At 38.3% G+C, this 14,129-nt stretch overlaps 1 protein-coding gene across 5 annotated transcripts in view; it reads left to right on the top strand.

Annotated features, from left to right (window-relative positions):
• Positions 1–14,129, top strand: part of hdac5 (histone deacetylase 5) — a 330,728-nt gene that overhangs the window by 139,273 nt on the left and 177,326 nt on the right. The window lies entirely within an intron of this gene.

The following is a 14,129-nucleotide window of genomic DNA, read 5'->3' as shown; positions in this document are numbered from 1 at the left end:
ATGTACCATTTGCCTTTGCCTGCTGAATTTGCACACTAACTTTCAGTCATTTGTGTACACGAACATCAGAATCAGGTTTATTATCACTGACATATGTCGTGAAATTTGTTGTTTTGCTGCAGCAGTACAGTGCAATACATAATAAAACCATATTGGTTACAATAAGAAATATAAAACAAATTGGTAGTGCAAAAAGAGAGCAATATAGTGCATAGTGTTTATGGGTTCATGGACCATTCTAAACCTGATGGCAGAGGGGAAGAAGCTGTTTTAAAGTGTGTGTCTTCAGGCTCTTGTACCTCCTCCCTGATGGTAGTAATGAGAAGGGGGCATGGCCTGGATGGTGATGTTCCTTCATGATGAATGCTGCTTTCTTGAGGCATTGACTTTTGAAGATATTCTCCATGATGGGAGGCTAGTGCCCATGATGGAGCTGACTGAGTTTACAGCCCTCTGCAGCTTTTTCCAATCCTGTGCATTGACGCTTCTGTATCAGACGGTGGTGCAACCAGTTAAATACTCTCCATAGTACATTTGTAGAAATTTGCTAGAGTCCTTGGTGACATACTAAATCTCCTCAGACTTCTAATGAAATATAGTTGCTGGCATGGCTTCTCCGTTATTGCAGCACGGTAGCGTAGTGGTTAGCACAATGGTTTTCAGTACAGGCGACCTGGATTCAATTCCCACTGCTTCCTATGAGGAGTTTGTGTATACGCGCGCGCGTGCGCGCGCGCGCGCACACACACACACACACACACACACACACACACACACACACACACTCTCAAAGTGCAGAGAGTAAAAATCACATCATGCCTATAAAAGAGAACCCATAAAAAATAAAATAACCCATAAAAAAAGATCATCGAATATTCAATGTGCAGCGGGGAAAAAAACATCATGCAAAAGGTAACCGCAAGCAAGTTGTGTTTCTGAGCTGAAGTCTGAAGAGAGTCCCATAGTTCTGCGCATGATGGAGTTGACATGATGGAGCCCAGTAAACACCGTGGAGCAGCAATCTGAACTGGCTCCCACCTTGCCTCGGGCCTTGACACCCTGACCTTTTCAACCTGGCTCGCAGTTAGGCTAGGATTAAAAATTGGGGAGATTGCTAGGCGGTGTGACTCGAAGGGCCGGAAAGGCCTATTTTGCACTACATCTCAATAAATAAACAACTAAGTATTGGGGCCAGGATAGACCCTCAGATGTTGAACCCAGGAACTTTAAACTGCTCACCCTTTCCACTGCTCATTCCTCAATGAGGACTGGTGTTCTTCCAACATCTCCTTCCTGAAGTCCGCAATCAGTTCCTTGGTCTTACTGACGTTGAGTGCAAGGTGAGTGTTGTGACCCCTTAACAATCAGGATGTCCCAATCACCCACCATTTAAAAAAAATACTTGGTATTTCTGTTTGTACTGCTGAATTAGGGTGAAAAACATAATTTTATGTTGTTCATATTGCACTCCAGTGTGAGTGTTACCTTATGAAATAAAGTAACTTGCTGAAAACAAAATCTTTAGTTACTTTTTGAAATGAGGAATAAAGGCATGTTCCAAAGGGATTATATTACATATTCGTTATTCAGCCAATTAATGGTGATCTAATGATAACAGGCTAGTTCACTGAAGTTCTCTTATAAAATATTTCTGTATGTAGGCTTATAAATACTTGTTTTTAAAAAAAAAGGAAAATGAAATTCTGGAAAGGTTAATTTTTTACATTTTTGGTACCCTTAATCGTGATCTGGAATTGTTTAAAATCTAAAGTCAACTATTGAATGAAGAAAATGATTGCTCCTTCCTGTTGCTGTAATCTGCTGCTATACCTGTAGGATTTTTCTATATATTCATAATATTTTGGTGGTGGATTTTAATTGTAGAGTAAGGATGCATTTGTATGTCAAGGACAACAATGGTTCTCTAATTCCACAGGAATTCCCTCCCTAACAGCTCTGCGGGTGTACCTACATCTCAGGGACTGCAGTGGTTCAAGAAACCAGCTCATCACCACCTTCTCAAGGGCTACTAGGGATGGGCAATAAATGCTTGCCTAGCTGTTGATGCCTACATCCTGTAAAATGAATTTTAAAAATGGATCTCAGAATTTACTACCTATTTTCATTATTTTTTTCCTAATTCTTTGATCTTTCATTCTCACAGTTTGCTTGTGATTCATGGTAGAAGATTTGCATGCTAATGAAGAAAATTTTTTTAGTGGGCTGTTTATGCTGAAACATCTTGGGTTAGGTTACAAGATGCGTCAGTTTGCACACATTTATGATGTAGCATGATGACTCTGAGATTTATAAGATATTATTGAACTGGAAAGAGTGCAGATAATTACAAGGATTATCTTAATGCCAGGACACAAGGGATTGATTGAGTTATAGGGAAGAACTAGGACTTTTCTTTTTTACTCTTGGAGCATAGGAACCTGTGAGATGATATTACAGAGATGTCTGAAGTCATGAGGGACAATGATAGGTGAATAGAGTCAGTCTTTGCCCCCAGAGTCGGGGAATCATCAACTAGAGGGCATAAGTTCAAGGTGAGATTTAATATGAACTTGAGGGGCAACTTTTTGAAAACACACTAGGTGGTATATGTGGAATAAGCTGCCAGAGGAAGTGATTGAAACATAAAATAACAATTTTTAAAAGATAGTTGGACAGGTACATGTATAAGAAAAGTTTAGAAAGTTATGTGAAAATGGGACTAGCTTGCTTGGGCATCTTGGTTTGCATGGACCAGTTGGTCCAAAGGGCCCATTACTGTGCTATATGACTCCAAATGGTTTAAAAGATCCAATGATTGTTATTCTAAAGAACAAGCTGAACTCTTGTTTGTCTCACCCATTGCATCATTAAATGGCTGTTTTACATTTATAGTCAAAGTCAACCTGAAGTTTATATACTCCTGTTATATAAAATCCTGATGGGCCAGGCTGCCAGTTTTGATGTATAATCATTTGCATCTCACAGCTGAGAAATGGAGTATCTGCCTGTCTATATGCCAGTATACAAATGCAGTAGGAGAAAGAGAAGCCTCAAAATTTTCAGGATAACCTGTGTGAAGGATCTGGTTTATTTTTCCTTCACAACCATTCACGAAAACAGAGGAGTGCCCCAAAGAATGAATGACAGTTAAATGTTAGAACCCCAAAGCACCTCCCCAGCTTCCACCCCACGCATAAACAGCAGCAAAGCGATGACCCCCCCTTCCCACCAGCAAAAAAACATCTGCACCCTCCACCGAGCACTCAAGCATGCAGCAAAATATCAATAAAGACACAGACTTGCGCTATCCCAAAGACAACTCATTCACCCAGTAATTCGACATACCACAGGCTCTCTCCCTCTTCCCCCTAATAAAGGAAAAAGAGGTCTCCCCATTTCACAGCAAGAGGGGAGAGATAACAAACAACTTGCTGATTTATGATGTTAAAAGTCTGTTGCGTCGCTTTTTCTGAGCTCTGTGCCCAAAGAACTCAGTTGTCTGGGCACTCAGCCAGCAGTCAGCTTGATGCTTTCCATCTTCCATCTCCCACGACACACAATTCCCTGTGGAGGCATGAAACTCGAGTCCGCCCGCCTCCAGAGCCTCAAAATCCCAGAACCCTGAAGGCGAGCCGCGTCCTTTGTATGCCGAATAGTGGCCAGCCATGAGACCCCGAGAGCGGGTCCCATTCCTGCAAAGAACCGAAGTCAGTGTGTAACTCCAGGTCAGGGTCTTCAAAAGAACCGTGAAAGGGAACAATAGAGATATTATAGAAATAGAGCTGTTTCCAAAGATGCAAGCAAAAGTGTCACCGTTAGGTGCCATCGTCACCTCAGCTCCACCTCCTGAAACCCTTTGAAACCCTTTACACTGCTTTCAGTTTGGTGTACAATGTTTGAGGCTCATGATGTGGGTTTCTCTATCACAAACCTTATTCTTTGTATTTTAAAACTTGTAGGTCCTTATTGTCAGTTCTGATGAAGGTTCATCAGTAATTCAATCTCTCCTCATAATAAAGCCTGAACTGCTAAGTATTTCCAGCATTAGCTATTTCTTTTCCACTAAAGCTAAACTTAAACTTTAGCAGTGCTTCAATTTCATTTAGGTTCTTTGCAAAGTTTTCAACTCAGTATAAAGCAGTTTCAAATCATAGCCATTGCTATTTTTTTTGTTCATTAGATGTTGGTGATCGTTTTGCTTTTTCCATTCTTGTACTTGTTATTTGTGTCTTTACTGCTGAATTAGTATTCCAGTTTGCTTTGACTTTTTTTCCTTTACTATTTAGTTATTCCTGTGTTCCATCCTGTAACAGACATAGATTTTTGCCTTTTCTTCCCCTCACCACCACCACAGCTTTTTGTTGGTTTGACACTTATTTTAAGCTTAAGTAAGTTTCCACCAGTTTTGACAAAAGATTGGTCTGAAATATTAACTGTTTCATTTTCCATAGCTGTTGTCTCATCTGGTAAACATATTATCATTTTCTATACAATATTTATTTATGGATTTAAGCATGCTGCTTCACTGAAACTGCTTGGTTAGTTTCTTTGAAATTAACTTTAACTCATTTTAACAAATGTTTAGATTTGAACCCTGCCGGCTCCCCATTTTGGATAAGTTTTAGTCTTTGCCAAATTATGTGATAGGACTTGAGTTATTTGGCAATCAGTTTTTGAAATAAATGAAATTTACATTTCTTTCAGTGATGCATAAACCTTTTGCCAACAAACCCTTTGTCAGTAAATTTGCTTCAAAGATTTTTTTTGTTGATTTAGTTAACATCTTATAAATTCAACACAACATTTTAAAGTAAACAAGTAGACTGGATCAGATCAGTTCATTCAACCATTTTGCACAATACTGTAAACTGTCTTTGATGTTTTGGATTAGCAGGTCAGTGGCAAGTTGATCATGGAGAATGGGGTTTATTTGGTAATGTGTTTTAATTAGTTTACTTGAAGCAAATAATATTATTTGAGTGCTTGTGTTTCCTGAATTTGTTCTCTTCCTTCTTCTGTGATCCTAGCTAAAATTCCTTTCCATGATTTTTGTTTGAGATACAAGTGTAAAATGCTGGAAACAGTGAGTAGGTCAGTCAGCAGCTGTGGACAGGGAAGTAAGAGTTAATGCTTCAGATTTGGGATTCTTTGTACGAACTCGCAAGGAGAGAAGTTTTTAAATTACACCAAATGTGGGGGAGAGATAAACTGGACAAAGAGGATGTCTCTGGGTGACACCAAATGTTGGGTAACTGGGGAAAGGGTAATAATCTGTGTGGAACCAGAAGATATGAGTACAATTTGAAGTCAATACAGAGACACAACAGATATCTGATTCAGAATTTATTTATCATATGCACATCAAAACAGAATGAAATGTGTCTTTTTGCGTACATTCTGGAGCCGACAAAGCAGAACCCAATAAGCAACAAAACAAAAGCCAAAAAAGCCCCTTTGCTCTCTCTCATGCGCATGCACACAGTCCTCCAGCTCCAGGACAGGTCTCTAGGCTTTGGCCATTTGGCTTCGACTTTCACACTTTGATTGACCTTTGAGCTCCGACCTTCAGTATCGACCCCTGTACCAGGTGATGACAGGAACCCGAATTCCAGTCTTGAACTGTGGGCACACTAACTGACTGGCCCTCATGCCTCCTCGCACCCGATCCTGGAGCACACTGATTGGGACAGTTGGACGTCCACAGATGTCCTTCCTCATCTGTCCACATCACTGTCTTTCAGGCGTGGAGCAGAAGTCTGGACTGCAGATGTCCTTTGACACCTGTCTATGTCCCTGGACTTTGGACTCAGAGCAGAGGTCTGACCTGTAACTCCTCCTTATCCCTGTCCCTAATCCCTAATCTGACCTCTAACTGTCATTTCTGTCACAAAACCATCCCTATGAATTTTAAGAAAAACAACTAACTCTTGAATTGCGATCTTGATGGAGAACGCAGCTTGGTGCCGTCTTAAGGGGGGAAAAAGAGATAGCAGATGCTGGAATCTGGAGCAAGAAATAAATTGCTGGAAGAACTCGGTCAAGCAGCATTTATGATGGAAAAGGGAATGCAATCCAATACAAGTCATTGTGTGAATGCAGTGAGAAGTAAAGTGACGGGCAGTCAGAAGCTGAGGGTCATATCTACTGGCTGAGTAGAGGCAAAGCATTCACCCACTCCCTGGTTTCTCCATTGTAGAAGAAACCACACTGTGAACACCAAATACAATAAACTAGATTGGAAGAATTGCAAACAAATTGCTGCTTTACCTGAAAAGATCGTTGGGTACATGAATCTGGTTAGGGAAGATATCAAAGTATTTGCACATCCCTTAGTTGCCTGGGAAGGTGCCATAAGCTTGGAAGTGGTTGGTCGTAATGGATGTCTGAACCGGGGAGAGGGCCCTTTGAAATGCTGAAAGAGGAAGGTTATATGTGTCTGGTGCTGGAATCTTATTAAAACTGGTGGAAATTGTGAAAGGTGACCTTTTGTGCTGTCTGTACTGAGTTTTTCCAGAATTTCCTGTTTTAAATTTGGATTTCCAGTTCTGTAGATTTTTTTAACACTCATGTTTTTGAGACAGTGCACATTTTGCGTGAATCATACTTTGAATTTCTTTGTTATAGATTAACATCCTGCACACTAATTGCATTTGAAAGAGATGCTTTGTTTGCATTCTTAGCATTATTTCTGGCAGAGTGTGGAGATTAATCATTGACAGTAATCAGATTTTATTCTGATCCCTTGCTTCCTGCAGGCTGTCTATTTCTGTGTATAGTAATGTGTAATTTTTATTTTATTCAGCCTTAAGTCAGTGATAAGTCTTGTTAAATTTTAAACTAATAAATTATAATTTATTGTTTTCCATATTGCTCTCATGTAAGTTTTAGTAATTCTAAAATTGGACAGTAATTCTAAAATCACATGGCACAGAAAGAATCCATTCACCAAGCATTGTCAGTGCTGGCTAAAATGAGTTATTGGATTATTCTGTCTTCCTATATCTCAATCTCTTGTTTTATAGGCTGCAGCACAAGTCCTTCTCTAAGTATATTCTCTACTGTTCTCTGAATAATAGAGTAAGTTTGAAGAGTTAGAAAGCCTACTCCCTCTATCATTTCTGATGTTTTTATGAAGTAATCTTGAAATTTGTTTAATTTATCCCAGCTTGCATGGAGGTCCTTGACTTGAAACTTCCCCTCTTTCCACAGATGCTGCTGGTTTTGCTTTCCAGTATTTTTTTGTTTTTATTTCGATATATGTATCCTGGCTTGTGTTTGAGCTGGGATACTCCACAAGGTCTTACTCATGTGTATCCATTTGGTGAATATCACTGAAGAAACATAAAGATCATCATGACTGGATATTGCTAATAGTGAGATTTCTTTCAATGAAATTCATTGTAAAATATTTTGAATTTGTGACTGGAAAATCTTTATCTCATTTTTTTGCATTTGAAACTTGGCGTTGAAATAATATGTTCACTCCTTTTTTGGCAGGGCCTGAGGTAGTGCACAGTGTTTAGCATTTAGGGATTATCATTGTGATGTCAAATTGTTTGCAAGGTAGTTTCAGGTTCCTAGATATTAAAATGTTTGCCGTACTTGCAGAAGTCCATGCTAGAAGAGATATAGTTCTAAAATTATCATATAAATTTAATACTTGTCAAGATTACGGTATATTCCAACATGTCAATAAGCCATGTGTGGAAAAATATGTTCACTTCTAATCACTCTAGAGTTTTTCACTTGGAGATATGTGATTGTACTGACTAGGACTCCTTTCCTAAATCTTCCATTTCTGGCTGTAAAGTCCTTTTGCAGGAATTGTTTATCCATCAAAATTGCAATTTTTCTTCTATGACTTAAAGTTTATCTCTTCGGAATATATTTGTGTAACGTAAGTGCTGTATGTATGCAAGTCGCTGCTTTTATTTGAAAATATAATCATGTTACTTTTTTTTTAAGTTGGATTTTTTGACCCAAGGGGTTAGTTTAAAAGTGATATATTTGCACTCAGTTAAAAGAACGTGCTCTTGTAAATATTTTAGTCAGCAGATTTTTTCAAACTTTGTTGCAAGAATAGAGATAATTGTGTAATTGATAAACTTCTGATGTTTCATCTATGTTTATCTTTGAGAAGTTACTTTATTGCAACATAGCTGTTTATACAGCAACTGGAATTAGTAACTTTTTACTATACCTCCATTGGGGATGCAGTGTTCGGTAGCGCACAACTACAAAAATTAAACAGCTTTGTGGAACTCTTCTAAATTGATTTCACAGGAATTGTGTATGGCCACAAGAATGACAATTGTGAAGAAATCAAAGGCAGTGCTGGGAAATATTCTACAATTTAAATAGTTCAAACTGAAATTAATATGTCATGAAAGAATTATTGTTATAAAGAATTATCATTTTAATTCTCAACACATCTCAACACACTTGATCTGTCTGTCTGTTGTAAATCTGCTTAATTGATCAGCAAGTTAGGATCAAACCTTGATAGTTTACTATGAATCTGGAAGATGGATGACATTCTGTTACATAAAAACGATGCAAACATTATATATAGTTAAGGCAGTATGAATAGTAAAATTCAGGGTTTAACGTAGAAGCAGAAAAGCTGGAAACGCTTAGCTAGTCACTACTTCAAAGAGAAAAGCCCTAGCTTGTACAACCTATCCTCATGAGACATGCTTTCTAATCCAGACAGCAACCAGGTAAATCTCCTCTGAACCCTCTTCTAAAGTTTCCATATCTTTCCTAGAATGAGGTGACTGAACTGAACATAATATTCTAAGTGTTGTATAACCAGGGTTTTATAGAGCTGCAACATTACCTCATGACTCTTGAACTCAATCTCCCTTCTAATGAAGGCCAACAATACGTACCCCTTAACAACGCAATCAACTTGTGTGGCAACTTTGAGGGATCTATGAACATGAACCCCAAGATCCTTCCATGTTTCCACCCTAAGAATTCTACCATTAACTCGATTCTATTAAATCCGACCTTCCAAAGTGAGTTATTTCACACTTCTCTGAGTTGTACTCTACCTGCCAATGTCCTGTGGTAACCAACAACAATCTTTTACACTATCCACAACTCCACCAACCTTGTGTTATCTGCAAACTTACTAACCTACCCTTCCACTTCCTTATGTAAGACACTTTAAAAAAAAATCACAAAGAGCAGGATCCCAGAACAGATCCCTGCAGAACACTGTTGGTCATCAGTCTGCAGGCAAAATTCGCTCCATCAACATCATCTGCCTTTTGTGGGCAAGCCAATTCTGAATTGACACAGCCAAACTTCCCTGGAACCCATGCCTCCTGTTGTTCTGAATGAACATACTATGGGGAACCTTATCAAACGCTGTACTAAAATCCATGTACATCACATCCACTGCTCAATCTTCACAAATGTGTTTTGTCACATCCTCAAAGAATTTAATCTGGCTCATGAGGCACGACCTACCCCTCACAAAAGCATGTTGACTATGCCTAATCAGACTATGCTTCTCCAAATTCTCATAAATTTCTGTCTCTAGTAATCCTCTCAAATAAGTTACCCACCACTGAAGTAACACTCACTGGTCTGTAATTCCCAGAGTTATCCCTGCTCCCTTTCTTAAATAAAGGAATAACATTTGCCACCCTCCTATTGCCAGTGAGGATGCAGAGATCATTTCCAAAAGAGCAGGAATCTCTTCCCTCGCATCCCATAATAATCTGGGGTATATCCCATCTGGCCCTGGGGGCTCACCTGTCCCTAAGACTGTCCATAAGGACCTGCAGTTGGATGCACTTCACGGAGATGTAGTTTCCGCCTCTCACATCGGACATGAAGAACACCCCACTGACCCTATATGCCATCTCACTGCACTAGCTATGCACTAGTAGACAGATAAAGAAAGAAACTTACCTTAAGCCGCTGCCTCTTCTCACCAAAACTTTTTGAGCCAAAACTCCATGCTCTCTGCTCTGTCACTGGCCCATTCACACAGTGTCAGCTCTGCTTAAATCTCATTTTTACAGGTACTTTGCCATTGGAGAAAAGTTCCAAAAGGCCCTGCTCACTTTAAAAATCTCGCGCTCGCTCGCCTCCAAATCTGCAACTGCTTGCAATATCTCTAGCCCACTAAAAAGTGATTGAAGAGAATAAAGATGCAGTGCTTTTTCATTTCAGCAACTTAATAGAATTCCAAACAGGTCAAATATTTGTAGAATTTAGCAACATCCAGTAGAAATAATTAGCAACTTAACTACAGTGTAGTTGATATTCACTTCAAATTATACTGGAAGGAGGTCTTCCCTGCTGTACAGGTATGTTCTATTAAGTGAAGTTAAGAAAAGACCTCAGATGATGTGTTGAGCTCCAAAATGTAATCAGGTGCCTCATCAACATTTACACACATTGTTATAATCTTTCTTCTTTTTGTACTCACTCGTGTGAAAGCTTTTACGAATATGAAAGCTTTTACTAATATAAACTGTTACTAATATGAACTGTTAATGCTGGAAATCTCAGACCACCAGGTTCAAGAACAGCTACTACCCCTTAACCATCAGGCTCTTGAACAAAAGAGGATAACTAAACATTCTATTTCTGGTGTTCCCACAACCAATGATCTCACTTTAAGAACTCTTCATCTTGTTATTTCATGCTCTTGTTATTTATTACTATTTATTTATATTTCTATTTGCACAGTTTGTTGTCTTCCATGCTCTTGCTCCTTCATTGATCTTGTGTACAGTTACTGTTCTATAGGTTTGCTGAGTACTGTGGCATGCAAAAGTTTGGGCACCCCGGTCAAAATTTCTGTTACTGTGAATAGTTAAGTGAGTAGAAGATAAACCGATCTCCAAAAATCATGAAGTTAAAGATGAAACACTCTTTTCAACATTTTAAGCAAGATTAGTGTATTATTTTTGTTTTGTACAATATTAGAGTAAAAAAAAGGAAAGGAGCACCATGCAAAAGTTTGGGCACCCCAAGAGATTTGAGCTCTCAGATAACTTTTACCAAGCTCTCAGACCTTAATTAGCTTGTTAGGGCTATGGCTTGTTCACAGTCATTGTTAGGAAAGACCAGGTGAAGCAAATTTCAAAGCTTTATAAATACCCTGACTCCTCAAACCTTGTCCCAACAATCAGCAGCCATGGGCTCCTCTAAGCAGCTGCCTAGCACTCTGAAAATTAAAATAAATGATGCTCACAAAGCAGGAGAGGGCTCTTAAAAGATAGTAAAGCGTTTTCAGGTAGCCGTTTCCTCAGTTTGTAATGTAATTAAGAAATGGCAGTTAACAGGAACGGTGGAAGTCAAGTTGAGGTCTGGTAGACCAAGAAAACTTTCCGAGAGAACTACTTGTAGGATTGCTAGAAAGGCAAATCAAACCCCCTGTTTGACTGCAAAAGACCTTCAGGAAGATTGCAGTGATACCTGCACAAATATGACCTTCATGGAAGAGTCATCAGAAGAAAACCTTTCCTGTGTCCTCACCACAAAATTCAGCGTCAGAAGTTTGCAAAGGAACATCTAAACAAGCGTGATGCATTTTGGAAACAAGTCCTGTGGACTGATGAAGTTAAAATAGAACTTTTTGGCCGCAATGAGCAAAGGTATGTTTGGAGAAAAAAGGGTGTTGAATTTCATGAAAAGAACACCTCTCCAACTGTTAAGCACAGGGTGGATGGATCATACTTTGGGCTTGTGTTGCAGCCAGTGGCACGAGGAACATTTCACTGTTAGAGGGAAGAATGAATTCAATTAAATACCAGCAAATTTTGGAAGCAAGCATCACACCGTCTGTATATTTTTAAAAAAGCCAAAGATGAAAAGCGGATGGCTTCTACAACAAGATAATGATCCTAAACACACCTCAAAATCCACAATGGACTACCTCAAGAGGCGCAAGCTGAAGGTTTTGCCATGGCCCTCACAGTCCCCTGACTTAAACATCATGGAAAATCTGTGGATAGACCTCAAAAGAGCAGTGCATGCAAGATGACCCAAGAATCTCACGGAACTAGAAGCCTTTTGCCAGGAAGAATGGGCAGAAATCCCCCAAACAAGAATTGAAAGACTCTTAGCTGGCTACAGAAAGCGTTTACAAGCTGTGATACTTGTAAAGGGGGAGTTACTAAGTACTGACCATGCAGGGTGCCCAAACTTTTGCTTCGGGCCCTTTTCCTTTTTTGTTATTTTGAAACTGGTAAAAGATGGAAATAAAAAAAGTAATCTGCTTAAAGTATTAAAGAAATGTGTCATCTTTAACTTTATGCCTTTTGAAAATCAGGTCATCTTTTACTCGCTTAGCTATTCACAGTAATAGAAATTTTGACCAGGGGTGCCCAAACTTTTGTATGCCACTGTATACCCACAGGAAAAATAATCTCAGGGTTGTATATGGTGACATGTACGCACTCTGATAATAAAATTTACTTTGAACTTTGACATCTGCAACAAAAGCAAATAATGTTAGAAAAACAGCAGGTTAGGCAACATCTGTGGAAAGAGAAACTATCAATGTTTTGGGTCTGCACCATTTCTGGAATTTTCTGTTTTTCTCACTATTACGTGGCACTTTGAATGTCATAGTAATCAAGTAATGAAAATAAGCAGTATTTTAATGAAGATTTACGATGTTAGCATGCATATTGGGAAAGTCTTTGGATAGTTATCCATTCATGGGGATGAGGTCTCTTAGGTAGGTTAAAATTAGAGTTTGAGAATTGGTGAAGAAACTTAACATTTACAATTAGGTTAAGAAGAGGTTGATGAAGAAGCAGTGGCAAAATGGATGGTGAGTGTCAAAGGCATTTTAATAGTTGAACAGCATCATTGTTTTTAAAAAAAAGCTCCAAGATCTCTATGTATTTGCTAAACTTCTGTCAATTTTGTCTTAGCTTTAAGTTGATTGATGGTCAAGAAAAATAGACTTTCTTGCATAATCCTCATTTAGTGTATAGTTTTGGGAAAAAGGAAGTTAAAGACAGTGAAGCTTAATGTGACCATCTTACAGTTCATGCACAAATCATGATCACAGGGTTCTTAATGTAATGAGATATTCTGTCTGGGAAATACTTGGACGTGCCATAATTGACATCCCATTGATTACAAGGGCCAAATAAACTTATGATATTTTCTTCATTGGGATAGATTTGTAACCGGGAACAGCATCATAATTTGGCAGTGAGTAAGGTGGAATGAATAATATTCCGGAATGTATTGCTGTTAAAGACCTAGCTTGTAAATATAAACACAATGGAGTCAAAACTTGGGAAAATTCAGGAGTACGCTGCTGTCATTTTAGATAGAGAATCCTAGTTATCATTATATATTCCTTTTGATTTAAAATAAATAAGATTTTTTCCTAGTACTTCATTTCAGGCTTTCAAAACTGTATATTTATCACTGAAGAACAGTATTATACAATGCAGAATAAAATTCTGTACAACTTAATTCAATCATTTTCACAACACATAACAATTTGATGTTGTATTAATGCCCATAATTTTCAGTGGAGCATTTCAAATGATTGTTCAGTTCTTTTCATAAGATGTGAGTTATATATTTTTTATTTTATGTATTGGATTTTGAATACTTCATAATTTATATTTTATTGCAGACTATTATATACTTTTGGGTTAATTAAGCAAATGATCTTGTCAATTCTTGAGTTATCATCAACACTGTTTCAACCTTGAGAGGGTGCAAAATGGTCCTGGAGTTATTGTTTGTGTATCAATATTTATTTCAATTTTGGCATTTGTGCAAGATTTTTGTTTTGATTTAGAGACGACTACGGTGCAGTTAAATAAAAGCCCCAATGTTCTTTGGAAAACATTTTAATTTTTAAAGGACAGGGGACTTAAACATCACAGCAGTGATGCTTTAATTCTCAGAGCTTTTTAGTAAACACAACAGGACTGTGCAAGAAGGTGTTAATAACAGGGAATAAAGCTATATACAATTTCGCCTGCAGAAGAGGCATTTACTGTGGCTATTTGTAGTTTAGCGTGGGTGTAAGACTGACGAAAATAATTGGATCCATGTCATCCACGTGTTGCCAGAAGGCACTTATTACACTGTTTATACAAGTTCTTCAACAATACTTTTGCAGTATT

The sequence above is a fragment of the Mobula hypostoma genome, chromosome X1 (assembly GCF_963921235.1).
Source record: "Mobula hypostoma chromosome X1, sMobHyp1.1, whole genome shotgun sequence".
NCBI classification, from domain to species: Eukaryota; Metazoa; Chordata; class Chondrichthyes; order Myliobatiformes; family Myliobatidae; genus Mobula; species Mobula hypostoma.
Note: the sequence above shows the minus strand (reverse complement) of the source record. Positions and strands in the feature narration are given on the sequence as shown.